Raw genomic sequence first — 17,130 nt, 5'->3', positions numbered from 1 at the left:
GTTATCGCTTTGCAGTGATTTTTGCTGCACGGATTAATATCGCTAAGCAAGGCACCACTGTATATACGTGTTTATACATTCACATATATTTAACTGCCATATGGTTTTGTGTCTTCTACAGAATGGAATTTTGTGAAAAGTTTTCTTATGCCCTGATAAAGAAGTAATTTGTACCTCAAATAATACACATGGTCATGACAAGCCTATGCACAGCATGATAATACCTTAACAAAGAAATGGGTAAGGCCACAGTGCTCTATAAGGCTCCAAAGACTTTTTTCAGTGTTAGCAATCCATATCTCAAAGTGCAGAGATCTTGGGAAGTAGCAAATGTCAAAAGAGAAAGAAGAGATCCACAAATCCAGCTCCTACTTTAAACAGTCTCGAGACCCCAAACACACACAAAATGCAGATCATCATAAACACAAGGCAACTCAAAAGTGAGAATGCCTCATTCTGAGTTAAAAAATTGATTAGTTACAATGTTCACCTTGGTAGTAAGAAAGTCCTCTCTCTTCTTTCTCTGAAGATACTCGGGGACTTTATGTTCATCTTGTATTCAACTGGAATGTTTAAATTCTTCATTTTCTTTTGAACATCTAGAATTAGAGCACCCAAGCAGCCAAAAGATTGATCGAGTGACTGATTGATTTTCTACTTAAAAAGGGCCCAAGGTGGCTTACATCATTTAAATGGCAATATTTAAAAGCTAAAATCAGTAAGTATACAAATTTTTTTAAAAAAGAATTAAACAAGCATTATATTAAAAACGGTAAATACGTTTTATATTTAAAAACAGCAGAGCACAACAGACCATTAAAAAACCCTGTCAGACCACCAGTCATTAAGGGAAAGTCTGCCTGAAGAGAAAAATTAGGGAGAGATATACTTTTAGTAGCTCTCACATACTGGACAAACAATGCTCCAAATTCGGCAAAAAAAAAACACACACACACACACACATTGAAGCAGTGAAATATATGGGCTGTACTTAATTTTTCCCCAAATGGAATTTACACTGGTTGATAAGAGTTGCCCAGGAAAGGAAAATCAATGTTACATGGCATGTATTCAATCAGTGGAATTCACTTATAGTTGAATAATGTGAAATTCACTGATAGCTGTGGCAGAAACAGAACGAGAGTAGAAAGAAAAAGAGAGAGCTGACATTTGGGTAGCCTAAGCATATGTTTTCCCATCTTATTTCCAGGCCTACTTATTACAGGGTTTCTTTGACATAAGTCAGCCAAATGTCTATAGTAGCTCTTGTGCCGGAATTAAAGTGATAAAATTATGCTGAAAGCCTGCTTCCTTTCTACAGAAAGCATTCCACTTTTCATTTCCTCATAAATGTGAATGGCAATCAATGAACATTTATTGGTGCAATATTCTGAAGAAAAATATAAGGTAGGCTTCCAGCTCAATTAGAGCACATATTTTGTACAGATTTCTCCAGGTTCAAATGACATCCACATACATACACAACAGGCCTATGATTTCTGGGGAAATACTAATTTTGCAGTGGAAACGTTATGGCCATAGAGTTTCAGAAATTGCATCCAGTCCACTTTCACTATGATGCTTGTGAGCAGGGGCAGCCGGCACCTTGTGGCTGGAGGGGAAGAGGTGCTCTAGGCAAATTAGAAGGTCACCAATAGGTACAGTCAAGTAGATCAAGGGTTCTCCTTCCTCAGTCACAAAGATTGTAAATATACTAATTCAATGAATGATTATGAATGAATGGAAAGAGCGGTAGCTTACTTTGGGATGGGTACTTTCACCACTTCAAGGGATGGGTACTTTCACCCTTAGTCCTGTGCTTGTTCAGGGGTCTTGCTCACATATGGCATCCAAGCAGGTTGGGGGAGGGGAATGAAGGAGCACAGAGTGACCATGAACAGCACAGTGGCTCCATTCCTTTGCATGTTTATAATGGTCTTATTGAAGATGTATGTGATGGGCATGATGTGAATACACAAACCAACAGCATAATGCATTGGAAAGGTTATAGTGTATACTGCTGGGATGCTTACTGATATTATATGAACAAGGCTTTGTCAGAGAACTATCCAACAGCACAGCTCATAATGTAAATGATGTTAAGAAGAATATATACTTACTACTTGGCAAAAACAATATTATATAAAACAAAAGTCCTCTAAATGTCATAAGCTGCAACAGCGAATTCAAGATATTGCTAAACACTGGTTTATATATTTTTGAAAGTAATTTCTTAAGACTGGCGCAAGGAAATAAAAAATGGGATTTTGTGGGAAATGCACACAAAAACATTTTGCTAGATTACCTCCTGTTTCACTCAAGCTCTGTTATATTTCTGATGTACCTTTCTCACATGGGTGTAACCAACTGAAACAATGTTTTATCTTTAAACGCTGCTTAAAGATGCAGTTTAGGACATACATCGGTAAAGGTTCCCCTTGACATTTAGTCCAGTCACGTCCGACTCTAGGGTGCGGTGTTTATCCCCGTTTCCAAGCCGTAGAGCCAGCGTTAGTCCTTAGACAGTTTCCGTGGTCACGTGACCAGCATGACTAGACATGGAATGCCATTACCTTCCCACCATGGTGGTACCTATTTATCTACTTGCATTTGCATGCTTTCGAACTGCTAGGTGGCAGGAGCTGGGACAAGTGATGGGAGCTCACTCCATCACGTGGATTTGATCTTACAACTGCTGGTCTTCCGACCTTGCAGCACAGAGGCTTCTGTGGTTTAACCCGCAGCGCCACCACGTCCCTCTAAGACATACGTAACCTACAGAAAATTGTGACTTCATTTTAAAATGCACAGTCTAGATTTCCTTAGAAGGGTATGGCAAGGCTCAAAGTCTTGACATTCAGAAAAAGAAAAGCAGAAAGCAAATAGGACTTTGAGGAGAACACTGGTTTTTTTGGGACTGCCTGAAGTTATACAATTTTTGATTCTGTTGGCATCAGTAAAGGTAGTGCTTTGCTCCTCTTTGACTTGGACCGGTTCTCTCATACCATTTGTACCATTGTACAAAACAGAATCATCTGATTGCAGCAAATCATTGAGAAGCATTTCCAAGTAGACCTTTAGTCCCATTTTGTGCTTTTATTCCCACTGGCTGCTTATAGGCATAACAACAAAACAAAGGACAGATGTAGCAGTACATTTCTGGAGGGTTAGTCATGCCAGCTCTCTCTCTCTCTCTCTCACACACACACACACACACACACACAGAGAGAGAGAGAGAGAGAGAGAGAGAGAGAGAGAGAACTCCATGCAATGCAACATTTTTAACTCAATAGTATAAAAATAATTTTCCAAGCTCCCCCCCACATTAAAACATATACATTATGCTGAGTTGTACAATCCAAAGAACTATATATAAGCAGGATACTATATAATGAATATGGTATTAATGTGAGTGTGAATGATACAGGCTAAAAGTTGGCATGATAAAAGAGAACTACATATGTAGGAAATGTTCTGTGCCACAGTTAGAAAGACACTGCATAGTCCAGCAACAAAATGTGTAAATGAGATCCTCACACATATGAAGAAGCAACTGAAGCACCATACGTATATTCAGTATTACTCTTCATTTCTGAACAATTCTTTTTCAGATGCTGTTTGATAATTATATTGCAAAATCCTAGATCAGATTACAAATCCTTAATTTGCTTACCCTTTAAATGTTCTATGGGCTAGAACAATGGATCCCAATCTTGGGTCCCCAGATGTTCTTGGTCTACACCCCCCAGAAATCCTGGCCAGCACAACTAGTAAGTGGTGAAGGCTTCTGGGTGTTTTATTCCAGGAACATCTGGGGGCCCAGTGTTGGGAACCAACATCTAGAAAGATGAAGCTTCATGACTCCATTTAGATTGTGAGCTGCTTTTGTGTGCTATATCAGCAGCATTCACTTCAAAGCAATATTTCTAAGCTTTCTGAAAGCATGTGGCAACAAAAGTACATGGATAAAAAAGCATGATAGCCTCACCCACTGTACTGTTGCTTTCAACACCTGAAAATAACAATCTGAAGAGGAGGATGCTGTTGTATTTTTGTAGGCTTCCCACGAGACAGAACTCCAATTCTTTCATGTTCTGGATCATATTGGGAGCTTATATGGATACAGCAGCCTCCTTCTCTTCACAGTATCCCTTTCACACATCACATGCTCTTCTCACTCTGTGTATTTTGTCCACATGCTTTCAGCATGCCTGAATTAGAGCTCTAGTGAGTCATGCTGAAGTATTTTATATACATGATTCCTAGTTTGCAAAACAAAACAAAACAAACACAAGCAACCAACCAACCTACTAGTGGAGGGCTATATGCTATGCTGAATGCTTTGACTTAAGGGCCAAGGGGAAATCACCCTCAAATGAAGCATGGCTACAACAAAGTATACAAAATACCAAAAAAAAACCTTCCATCAGCATGGTGAGGGAAAGCAGCTACAGAGTTGGCCTCCTCTCTAGACAAGCAAAAAGAAGAATGAGTATGATGTGTTGTTATTGTATCCAAAAAGACAGCAAGGGGAAAATGTCATGGAAATTGTACTATGAGTGAAAATATACATTGTGTCCATATTTGTTGACAAGTGAATGATTTTGTTGATGAAGCAAGACTTCCTTTGGCAGACGCCAAGGTTTGCACTTTCATATGTCTAGCAATTTTAGCTTTAAACATATTTTACACCTACAGAAATACATCAAGCTTGAAGCTTTTCAGATCGTCTATGTAGCCTTCAAAAAAACTGGATGCTATCTTTGTGTTATTCAGTAAAGAAATTAAATTTAATAAGGTACATATATTTGATAAAATCTCACACACACATACACACACAGAGAGAGAGAGAGAGAGAGAGAGTTCAATTCTTTAAACATTCACAAATGAATGCCACAAGAAAGTAACTTTTATCTTTGTATCAAGCTGCAAACCATATTTCACCATTTCTGACCCAGTGTAAGGAACCTGGTTTATCTGACAATAGTTACCTAATCTATATCTCACTTCAGATTTTTGTTATACGTATTACATAAGTAGCTAAATGCTAGATATTCCCCTTCACACCCACAATGTCTACCAATAAAAGCAATTTTTAAAAGAAAGTCACACTTGGTAGGGTGGAACGATGGCTCTTGAATATGACATGGCAGAGAGCCTCATTACATATAGTGACAGATAGCCTAATGTGCATCACAGATTTCTTCCTCAAAGAGAAATAATGAGCTGCCCAGGGCCTTCAGTGCTTTTCATAAACATCTCAGATGTTTTTTCCTGTTTATCTGGCATGCTTTCTGTTAAGCAGCAGCCAAAATAAATAAAGCAAACCTACAGAATCGTAAAGCAGGACAAAAGATCGTAATTCTAACATTGCTGACAACACTAATATGCTGTTCCAGTCATGGACATAAGAAGTTCATTCAATATCATACTTCAAAAGCGCAGGCTGCTCTCAAGGCCTTCCTTGCACAAGTCCTTCCCCATTATCATCCTGTCCAGTTTGCTGCAGGCCATAATGCAGCCTTTGATAATAGTTTTGGCATATGTTTCCTAGGGAAAGGCCTGGCTTGGCCTTCTGCTGAACGGATGTTGATTGTATTAATGCCGAAGACGCATATCTGCTCCCTCCTGCTGTGACAAGCCCCTGATGACCACATGACCCGTCAATATCACTTAACACAATCCACAAGAAAACACTTACGCCAGAAAAGCAGACACTTTTATACATCCACAACACACGAACATTTAACACATATCTTCCTAACAATGCATGTATTATTACCTCAGAGCCACAAACCCTTTATAAAGTAATTGAACAATAGCTTGTCTTCACTTACTGCCATATCAATCACAGACTGATAGGAAGGTGAAGGGAGTGGAGGGGGGGGGACATTCTGTTGAATCTAACAATACTTTCTTACTCAAGATATTTTCGTCAAGTGACGGGTGGCAAAAAGAGGGGCAAGATTAGGTAAGCATTAAAAAATAGCTACAAATCCCAAAAAGAAAACTTTGCAAATATAGAGATGACATAGAAAAGGCACATGCCATGCAATAATTAAATATATGCAATGAAAAGAAAGCTTCTCATAATCCAATTTACTTAAGCCCATTTAGAAACATACAGTCCCAAATGGCTACATACGGTAACTGGTGCTGTTTCTGATGAAACTAAGCAGCACTTGAAGCAAAAATGAGCAATTTATACCCTGAGATTGACTTCGATGCATGTCTTTAGTCTGTTTGCAAACTGAGTAACACAGAGACCGTCCACTTATAAGATGATACACACTTCCTGTATGCTTGTGCTTCAAAGTGTTCACAATTGTTCGACTTATATCACAAAAGAAGATATCCCATGAGTCCATCGCCATGAGTATCCTACACGGGTACAAACTCGTTCCTTTTGTTTTCTCCCCTACTAGCTTTGTTAACTCCACTCCTCCCATTATTTGCATAATAGATTGAATTGCACTGACATAACCCAATTTCTTCTTGCCTTTGCTGAGTTACCACGCCCTCACATTCAAGAAGGCCACTCACACCATTACACAGCTCTTGAAAGGAACCTAATATATTATTGCATGGCATATATTTATTTATATATAAAACAAACAGTCTTGTGACACTACAAAGACATTTTCAATTTGCTGATATTTCAGGGGCAACACAGCTCTCTTGTTTTGCTGCTGGTTTTGCTGTGGCCCAGTAATATGATTACACCTTTGGAAACTGTTAAAACAAATAGGAAAAAGATTTCTCCGGAGAGATGCCAGACATGAACCACCACAGCAACTCTAAACTTACACTTGAAGACCCAATATCAAGGTGTACTTTGACGTTAGAGGAATCCTTAAACAAATAGGAGTTAGTAAGACAGATATGGATGTCTGAATCAAAGTGGGCCCTCACTGAAGTGGACCAACTCCGAGTCAGAACACTGCTGAAGATTTAGAAGGACACAAGACGGCAAATCTGTGGGAGTATGGAAAGTTGGGAGAGGAACAGTTTTGTGACTGGCAGCTCCATCTTCCATTTATAGTGAATGCCTTTAGTGAGCCCGTTTAATTCATGTGCCTAGTGGCAGAAATGTAACATAGGAGTGATTCAGTCTTCAATAGCTTTTGCTAATTCTCTCTTCCACAGCAGGACACTTTATAAGAATTGCTGTTAGTCTGTGAGATCTGACAGGATGTAGCACTAGATGCTTAACTAGAAAACAATGGCTACTCAAGTCCTTCTGCCTCTGGCATCGGGCATTCATCCCTCTCCTATTGCAGTTTTTGTGACAAGTCACTTTCCTTCCCCCTAAAATGTACATGTCTCATGCTTCTGAAAATGATACAGTGGTGCCTTGCATTACAATCGCTTCGTTTAACGACGAAATCACATTACAATGAACTTTTTGCGATCGCTTTTGCGATCGCAAAATGATGTTGCCTATGGGAGGATTTCACTTTGCGATAATCAGTTCCCTGCTTCAGGAACCAATTCTTCGCAATACGACGATTTTCCAACAGCTGATCGGTGGTTTCAAAATGGCCGCCGGGTAAATAAAATGGCTCCCCGCTGTGTTTAGGGACAGATTCCTCGCAAGACAGACAGTGAAAATGGCCGCCCTGTGGAGGATCTTCACTGGACGGTGAGTTTTAAGTCCATCAGAACGCATTAAACAGGTTTTAATGCGTTTCTATGGGCTTTTTAATTTCGCTTTACAATGTTTTTGTTCTACAGCGATTTTGCTGGAACGAATTAACATCGTAATGCGAGGCACCACTGTACATCTATTGTTCTGAATCTTGCAGTTTTGTTAAGTAGGTCCATCTCTATTTTGTATATTATTTTCATCACAATTGTCCACAGTGGACTAAGTCCAACTTTGAGTCCCAGAGTAAACACATGTTTTTATCAATGAGATTTTTATATTTGTTAGCACAAGTTCAAGATATTCGGTGGGTCCACTCTAGTTGAGGTTAAGAACTGGATTTAGGTCCAAATTCTATGAGAATAAAAGCATCATGCTGGGGGAAATCTTGAATTGTAAACGCTCTTCCCACACCCTTTCTTCTGAATTTTTGCAGGCTGAATCCCCTTGAAAGAGGCTCCTCCTACAAATTTCTGCCAGTCTGCCAATGTTTTAAAAAATGCTATCAAGTTAAACAAATGCAGAATTTAAAGGTACATAGCTCAAATAATTTTATATTTACTTACCTGATATCTGGCAGACATCAAATTTTAACAAAGAAGAGGAGGGAAAGATAAAACCTTTTGTCATTTCCCTTCAATAATAGTTAATGAGAAAAACAAAGATTAAGATTTCCAAATTGAAATCTTAATTGAGACAGTTGGAATACATAGCCTCAAAACTTGTCTGAGCCATGAGGTTTAAACTAGAACTCTGAGACTCATGAACTGGAGTGAGCGATAACTTAGTGGCTGTGGTACAGAGCCAGATGTAAAATGTCAGTCTAAGGGGTAGAATCAAAAACCTACTGCAGCCCATAAACAATACTGCACGTTAACTGTAATGAACAAAACACTGGGATGGCTAACCTATACAATTTGAAATCTACCATTGAGTTGAACAAAGGATTCTCACAACCTGATACAGGCAGTAAGCTACTGGCTCACTTGGAGTGAGAAACTCTTGGCAATCAACTCCAAATCACCCAGAGATTCACTGGTGCATCACAGTAGCCTACACCCACCCCTATCCTAGAGGGTACAGTTGTCTGTCAAATTGAATGTGAAACGCACTGCTAAAAATGTTGGGATGTCTGCAATTTCTGTCAAAGCAGGCACTCAGAGAGGTGATAATGAACAGTTATATGCAATCAAATTGAACATTTAGACTACAACCTTGCCCATCGTTTAGCTAGAGCAATTGATACAAGAGTATCCGAGGATAAGTATAACTTAACATGGCTTCTTTTTCACAAGCACAAAAGAAGATATGAATACAAATATCCCATGTCTAATTAGAAAAGATCATCAAATGTAAAGCATATATCACTGCAGACCAGGGATGTTGGCAAGTCTTTGGGACTGAGTCCAAAGTCCAAGTATGAGTCTTTCAGTTCGAGTCCCCAGTCCCAACCCTCAAATACTGTATGAGTCTTGAGTCCCTGCCTGGGGAATTCTGGGAGTTGTAGTCCCCAGCCCAGGCCTCCCTGGCCTTTCCTGAGGCAGGTTCTGCCTCCTCCTCCTCCTCCACCACTAGGCCATGAGCCCTCCTTTTTTAACACAACCCCCTTCCAATAGGGGGATCTCTCTGCTTGGTCTTTCTTGAACCAAGAGGTGGTGGAGCAGCACCTACAGGGTGCATCAGCAGGGCCAGTCACGGCCAGGCCAGGTAGAGCAGGTATTCCCCTTGGTGGGGTGGTGACCAGCTCTCCTCCTCCTCCTCCTCCATCCCGTTGCTTGTCTGCCCACCTTCCCATTGCTCTTGCCACCCACTCTTGACTCCTCCTACCTTCCTCCTCCATGGAGGGCCCTTCTTCTCCCTCCTCCTGATAACTCCACTCTACCACAGCTCTTGAACCAAGACTGGACAAGCCCCACCGACAACAACACTGCTCCACAGCCAAAAGCTGTTGCTAAGCAACCAGGCCCAGCTCCCAGGCCCTGCCACTCCAGTCCTTCCCACACAAAGGATATGAGCAAGTCCCGCCTCCTACTAAGGCAGTGCCTACTTTTGCGAAGGCAAAGGGTGAAGCATAAATATATAAAAATGAAGGGGAGCTCACAGACTCTGAACCAGACCACAAGAAATAAAGAGCAATGCCAGGTGCTAAATGGCCATTATTAAATGGTAGGCTAACCTGGTATTGGTTATTAGGGACTCAGAAAGATGACTTGGGAAAACAGCTGTGAGTTCCGAGTCGAATCTCAAATCTTTTAAAAATACAACCCTGAGTCAAGTCATTGGTGTGACTTAAGTCCAACTCAAATTCAAGTCCCAAATCCCGAGTCCCAATCTCTGCTGGAGACAAAGGCCATGTTCATCCACTCTTGTATTTCTGATGATCACGTATGGGTGTGAAAGCTAGACAGTAAAGAAAGCTGACAGGGAAAAAGTATTTGTTTGAAATGTGTTGCTGGAGGAGAGCTTTCTGGATACCCTGGGCCACCAGACAGATAAACATGTGGGTCCTAGAACAAATCAAGCCTGAACTATCTCTAGAGGCAAAAATGACAAAACTGAGGCTGCCATACTTTGAGCACATCACAAGAAAGCAAGATTTTCTGGAAAAGACAATCATTCTGGGAAAGGTGGAAGGCAAGAGGAAAAGAGAAACTCTTTAACTCTCACCCCTGAGTCTTCCTTCTATGAGAAGACCTACACCAGAAAGAGGAAAATGCTTCCCTCAAATGATATGGAGTTATTTTGGACAGGGAGGAGGAAATTTCCATTCAGAAGTGAGGATGGCTTTTTCATTTAGAGTTTTGTGGAGGCTGTATATGAAGACAAGCTACTTGGATAGCTCAATGGTTTGGGTATCGGACTAGAGAGCCAGAGGTTGGGAGTTTGATTCCCTACAGTGCCTCCTTGACAGGGGCTGAATTCTGTGATCCATAGGGTTCCTTCAAGCTCCGCAGTTCTAAGATTAATAATGCTGGGAAAAGTTGAGAGCAGCAGGAAAAGAGAAAGACCAAATGCAGGACGTATGGACTCCTTAAAGGAAGCCACATGCTTGAGTTTACAAGAGCTGAGTGGCTGTTGAGGACGGGCAATTTTGGAGATTGTTCATTCATAGGATTGCCATAAATAGAAGGTGATTTGACAGGACATAACAAAATATAATAAATACTCTAAGACTAAACTATCCATGACTGTATTGTTCACCATGCTTGCATGAGGAGTAAACATGCTCTGTACATACATGTATGGCCTATGCATACTGTAGTTTAATAAGCGAGGATTCGTGGCTTTTCCTTATGTACAAGTGTCGTCGATGGCTGGAAATAAACTCTGGCTTTCCCCCATTTTTGTGGCTTTCAGACTACAAATCTCCCTTCCATAGAACTGAAATAGAATTACTGAAATGTGAGAGAAAAGGTAGCTGTGTGGTCAATACAAAATAAAATACAAATGCAAAAAAAAAAAAAGGCAATACCTTTAAAGACCACACACACACAAAAATCATCATACAAGAGCTTTCATGGATTTTTAAAAAATTCTTTATTCGGTTTTGTACCAACAATTCATGGCAAGATGGATTTTGTCATGGAAATTACTCTTCAATGTAAAGTCTGAAAGTTCTTGGCAAGATGGAATTCACCAAGCACGTCACTCTTAGAAGTAAGTCTGGAAACAGTATTGTTGCTGTTTTATGGTTACAGCTGAGGCAGCTGTGGATTGAGTGTAATCCCCAGTTCTTCAAACAAAGAAGCTCAGCCCATGCATGCACACACACCTCCCCATTTGGCCTTTCTTGCAAAGGGACATGTTTTTCCTTGGCCGGGGAGGTGGGCTGACACAGAAAATCCGAATCTTCCATGAGATTGCACAATCCCCTTTCTGACAGAGCTGTTTCCTGGTGTGAGGTTATGGTGTGAGATAACTGGGGTGTGTGAAGAGATGCACACATGAGAGCAAGGGAGTGTGAAGGGTAATGCTAAATACTGGCTATTACATACGTACACTGGAAATGGGGAAAAGTCTAGACATCATTGCACATACAGGATAGGGCCATGAATAAGACAGAAAGCACTGTTGGTTTAAGAAAGAAGTGAGCAATGCTGATAGATTTTTTCTCTCTCTCTGACATAAAGTATCCCTTCATGCAAAGCACTCCATAAAAATGGGTCCTCTATGCCTGTCTGCAAACGCTACCAGCGCATGAGAAATGTCACTCAACCTGTCTGTTTTACTAACATTTCCTATCAACAAGCAGACAGGAAGCCTCCTCAGACGCACTCACAAAGAGGCAAACAGAAGCCAGAGCTAAAAGTAGATTTTTCTTTCTGTATGCTATCACCCCAAAAGAACGGAAACCATATGCCAGCTGAACTATTATTCATCTAACTGGAGTCTTCAGGTGGCTTCAGACTGAAAGAAAAACCATCGATAGACCATACTCAGACGCTACTTAGTTTGTTTTTTGCCATGTATGTTACAACAGTGTTAGAGATGTTTCCAGAACTGGTACAGGCAAAACCATATTAGCATTTCTGTGTAACAGCACACTGAAGCTGACAACTAAATTGTAACAATTCACTCTAGGGTGGACCTTTCAGCTTTCAGGAGTGCCTAATACAGTGCTTTCATCTATTGGGAAATTGCTGGGAAGTAAACCTAGTTAGCTTGACCTATAATATCATCTTGTTCACATAAGGGATGCAACATCCTGGAATTGCGGGTAAAGAAAATGTTTTTATGGTTATTTATTGTACTTTTATGCAGCCTTTTTCTTGGTGAAGTGATTAAAGTGGCTCACAGATGATTTAAAAAATCATGGCCAACGTCCAGTTAGTAACTATAGTAAATTGCACTAAAGTAGGCCCACTGAACCTATGGGTATTTAGTGAGTTGGTGCCTCCATAAATTACATTGCTTCAAATGTGCCTTCTCTAACAGTAACTTACTTTAGCATAATAAGGAGCATTTAAAGTAGACCTATCTGAAGGTCCTCTCTTGGGCATCTGTCAAACATGCCTGTAAAGGTGAGAGGACTGGGAGGAGGTTCTCCATGGATGTTCCTAAGACCCACAGAGACTTAATATGAGGAGATATGTTCATCAGATAGGTTGGACACAAGTCATGTAGGGCTTTATAGATCATAATCAGCAGTTTGAACAGGACTCAAAAATGGATTGGTAGCCAGTGAAACTGTTTCAACAGGGAAGTTATGTGCTTCCTGTAACCAGCTCCAATCAACAGCATTTGGCATCAGCTGAAGTTTCTGAACCATCTGATGCCAGCCCTACATAGAATGAACTGCAGTAATCCAAACAGTGTATAACGAAGACATGTCACTGTAGCCCATTGTGTCAATTAAAAAATTACAAACTAATGGGTCACACAAAAGCACAAAACTAGATGTGTTGAATTTCCAGATTGCTTTTTTTAAACAAAAAATCAACTTAGGCACACAATAAGAAAAATAACCAATCAAATCCACACCTTGAAGAGCACATCTGGCGCTTTTGTTTGTTTGTTTGTTTGTTTGTTTCCAAAGCAATTGCTAAAAATGAGAACACTCAAGAAAAATAGTATGAATTCAGTAACGTATGGGATCAATATCTGCCAAACAGAATTACTTAAAATTTTTAGACTTTTTTCCTGAAGTGCCAAGCTAAACATAGGCCAAGTGGACAAGATTAGGCCCTCAGATGTAAGAGATTGGTATGCAATACACACATCAAGAAATGTAAGTACAACCCAGTGAGATTCCAAAGAGTCAGGAATAAAATGCAAACAATAGTGTTACAGTGACAGAAGAGTATAGATCTCATGCTGCTATTCAGTTTTCTTTTGGCTGTCACAATGACAAAATCAGTTTTGCCTTTTCCTGACAGAGACTGAGGGCCAAACTACACATTATAGGTAACAAGTCTAGTTGAAATCAGTGTTCTAGAGATGTGATTCCAACAGATCTTCATGTCTGAGAAATCAAAGAGAGAAAAAAGGCCTGTGTTTATGTCCAGAATCCCAGTGGCAAAACAAAACAAACTCATCCCAAAGTACAGGAGATATGAAAAGTCCCTGCTGTGACAATCAGACGCTTTCAAGGGAAAAAGTCCTATTGTTTGTGTGTTATAGTGGGACTCCACATCTCTATGGACCATAATAACCACCTGTTTCTCCTTCTCATCACAGTACCATTCCTGTGCTGGACATACTGAAATATACCCAGCCATTCCTAGAAACCAAGTTGCTCTCCATGCCTCATTGATAAGCCTCCCATGGTCAACTTCTCTCACACATGGCCATTACCTAAGCTGGTAGATAAACCACTGAAGTTGCCAGGGAAGAAGGGATGTCACTGCAATGGCACTGGACTGGTGCAATAAATATGAAATTTTGAAAATTTCTGAAATTGCCAAGGCCAACTCTTAACATTGGAGAGAGTGAAGCAATTGCTTCAGGCATGAATACTAGTTTTCCACCTGCTCCTTATGAATTATTTCCTTCTGAAGGTGCCTCAACTGTCCTGCTGCCAGTATTGAAATAAGATTCCTCTACCAGTTCAGTCAGCTCTTCTATACAAATCAGAGAGGAAGACTACTGTGACTTTTGCCTCAGGCAGCAAAATATCTTCAGCAGTCCTACATCCTGTTGTATATTCAAAAGAGAATGGGTCAGTCCTACTGTTTTAAGTAACTATTAAAAACATGTTCACTCCCTCCACCTTACTGAAGTAGACTTGGACATTTATCTCACAGCCAAAGCTTAGTTTGAAAGATACTTAAGGAACACTATTTTCCTAGTTACTCAAATTATGGGGATCACTTCTTCAGAAAATTCAGTTAAGAGCAAAGGATCAGAACATCAAGTTAAATCATGTTCTTTAAACAAAACATTCCAAACAGTATGTTACTGAGAACTTAAGCTAAAGATACAAAACAAAAAATAGTTACATAGGACCTTTGAGCTTTTCAGACACAGAAACATCCTCCTTCTTCTCTTGTAACCCCCACAAACATGCAGCATAGCCATGAGCAATCGCCAAAGATAACATGGGCAAGCCTTCTCATTTTACTTGGTTATTACTTACTCTTACTTTTAAAGGCAGATTTTAGAATATCCCAGTTATCCCATACTTGCAAAACAGACCAGTGGTTTTGGTTAATTCAAACACATTTTTTCTTATGTGCTTCGTCATCTTAACTGTACTGTTTTCTACTAGCTTGATTGGTGCACCAACTACCAGGGAGTTAGTAATATAGAATATATAATATAATAGAGAATATAGAATATGTACAAGAATATATTTATCAGGGGCAGGTAATACAATGTGGGAACTCTAATCAGAAAGCAGATGTGGAGAGACAAATAAGACTTGCAGGGTCAGCTTTCAATAAACAAAGTAATTTTTTTTAAATTATAATTTAAAATTCTCTAAAAATAAGATTTGTTTATAACCAGTGTGTGTTGCCAGTACTAATCTGGGCTGCACAGACCTGGTCTCTAACAAATTCCATAATGGAAAAGTGCACAAAAACTCAAACAGCAACGGAAAGCGAAGATGCCAAATATCACACTAACAGATAAAGTAAGAAATCAGGCTATTCAACAAAAGGCAAAAATAATAGATGTAAAAGAACAAATAGTATCATTAAATGGCTCATCCATCTCATGGAGATGGAGTTTCCATAGGCAACTTCAGATCATTCAGCATTCCTGAATGAGCTAAAGAGGTAATTCCACCAAGTGCCACTCCTACAACCATTATGAACATCACAATAGAAGAAACTGTGAACTCCTGACTATCTATCTATCTATCTATCTATCTATCTATCTATCTATCTATCTATCTATCTATCTATCTATCTATCTATCTATCTATCTATCTATCTATCTACCTACCTACCTACCTACCTACCTACCTACCTACCTACCTACCTACCTACCTACCTACCTACCTACCTACCTACCTACCTACCTACCTACTTGCCTACCTACCTACCTACCTACCTACACAAATAAAAACAATAGTACATAGGCATACAATGCACAATAAGACTACAATTAATTGGATGGCTATGGCTGTTAAGCTCAACTCAAAGTGAAGCATTTAAACAATGGCTTCATTTAAAAGGCCCAGCGGAAAATAAAACCTTTTAGAGATTCCTCGGAGATCTCTCGGGACAGGGCCAGATGAATCTCAGACAGCAATTTGTTCCAAAAAGAAGGAGCAACCACCAAGAAGACCTGGGTCCTTGTTTTCTCCTTCCAGGCCTCCCTCAGGATAAGTCCCTTCAGCTGTTCTTTCACCTGAGATGCTTGGATAGGAAAGGGAACCATTCTTAGAAGGAGGCACTCCACCATTTACTGAGGTCTCAAATTATCCTTCATTAGATACCATTTTGTTGCAATAAGATTCTTGCATTTTAATAACAACCACCACCACCAGAACAATAAAATACAAAGCAAACACTAAGCATTTCTGAAGCACTTGAACTGCAGGTTAGCTCTGTGATTTGGCTGTGATGCCAGAGTTGGGAGTTCAATTCCCCACTGTGGCAGGTGCTAGACTCAATGATCCATAGGGTTCCGTCCAGCTATGCAGTTCTAAAATATTATTAACATTACATTCTATAGGCTGGTGCCTTGAAACAATGCCTATGCTTTGAAAAATAGAACCAGTACCCTCCTTGAAGACTGACTGCAAATGTTCAGGCCCTTTAAAAATGAGTCCTTAGGCTCTCCTCAAAAAACCCACTCTCAGAAGACCGTCCAGCCAAAGTACCAGGTATCTGGATAAGATGTCTGAATTAGGGCTTTATCTCCATCATTTATACTGTACTTCCTGAAGAGACTCAGAGGAACACCCTAGCAGAACATTAACTAAGTATCAACTTTTGATACTCTCACACTGACCTCAAAAGCAGATTCCCTGTCACACAAACAATCTGAACCTTAAGACAATACTTGGTAATGGGTATGTCTGTTGTACTTAAAGAACTGCTAAACATCACGGCTTTACAATACCCTACATATTTTTTTCTACCCTGTTTGGACTGGACTTCAGTTTCATTGGTCTCATATGACCTAGGATCTCGGCCAAGTGCTATAAAGTAAACATGCAGAGGGGTTTGAACAGAGAAATAGGATACATATTTCCTTCCTGATGCTTCTTACTGACTTCATACATTCCAAATGAGTGAAAGTATGACTCCACATGACTGCAAAGGAACCTCAAGGAAAAATATCTAACTAAGGGAGGCAGGGGCATAACAAAGGCAAAAATCCAAAGTTTTAGGAACTGTTTGCAACATATTAAAAACAAAGCAATACTGGTTCTTATAATAATGGATATATCCTGAAAGAAGAAATTTTCCAATAGAACTTGACGGAACTTAGAACTTTACAATACAAAACAGCTTGTGAGGAACACAAAGAGCAGAAGCAGAAGAAAACAAATGTTAAGAATTATTTGCATTGTTTTAAATTGGGGCAATTCA

General features: G+C 39.8%; 1 protein-coding gene across 12 annotated transcripts in view; it reads right to left on the bottom strand.

Moving 5' to 3' along the window:
* Positions 1-17,130, bottom strand: part of LOC110072917 (uncharacterized) — a 303,684-nt gene that overhangs the window by 31,160 nt on the left and 255,394 nt on the right. The window contains exon 1 of one of the 12 annotated variants that reach the window (XR_013545237.1): positions 491-15,599. The exons of 8 other annotated variants lie outside the window; for them this stretch is intronic. The gene's annotated coding sequence lies outside the window, so the exon portion shown is untranslated. Of the gene's footprint in view, positions 1-490; positions 15,600-17,130 lie in introns of those variants that run through there. 3 more of the 12 variants (XR_013545238.1, XR_012086780.2, XR_013545239.1) reach the window with 3 other exon arrangements.

The sequence above is a fragment of the Pogona vitticeps genome, chromosome 4, assembly GCF_051106095.1.
Source record: "Pogona vitticeps strain Pit_001003342236 chromosome 4, PviZW2.1, whole genome shotgun sequence".
NCBI classification, from domain to species: domain Eukaryota; kingdom Metazoa; phylum Chordata; class Lepidosauria; order Squamata; family Agamidae; genus Pogona; species Pogona vitticeps.
This window is presented reverse-complemented; position numbering and strand designations above follow the sequence as displayed.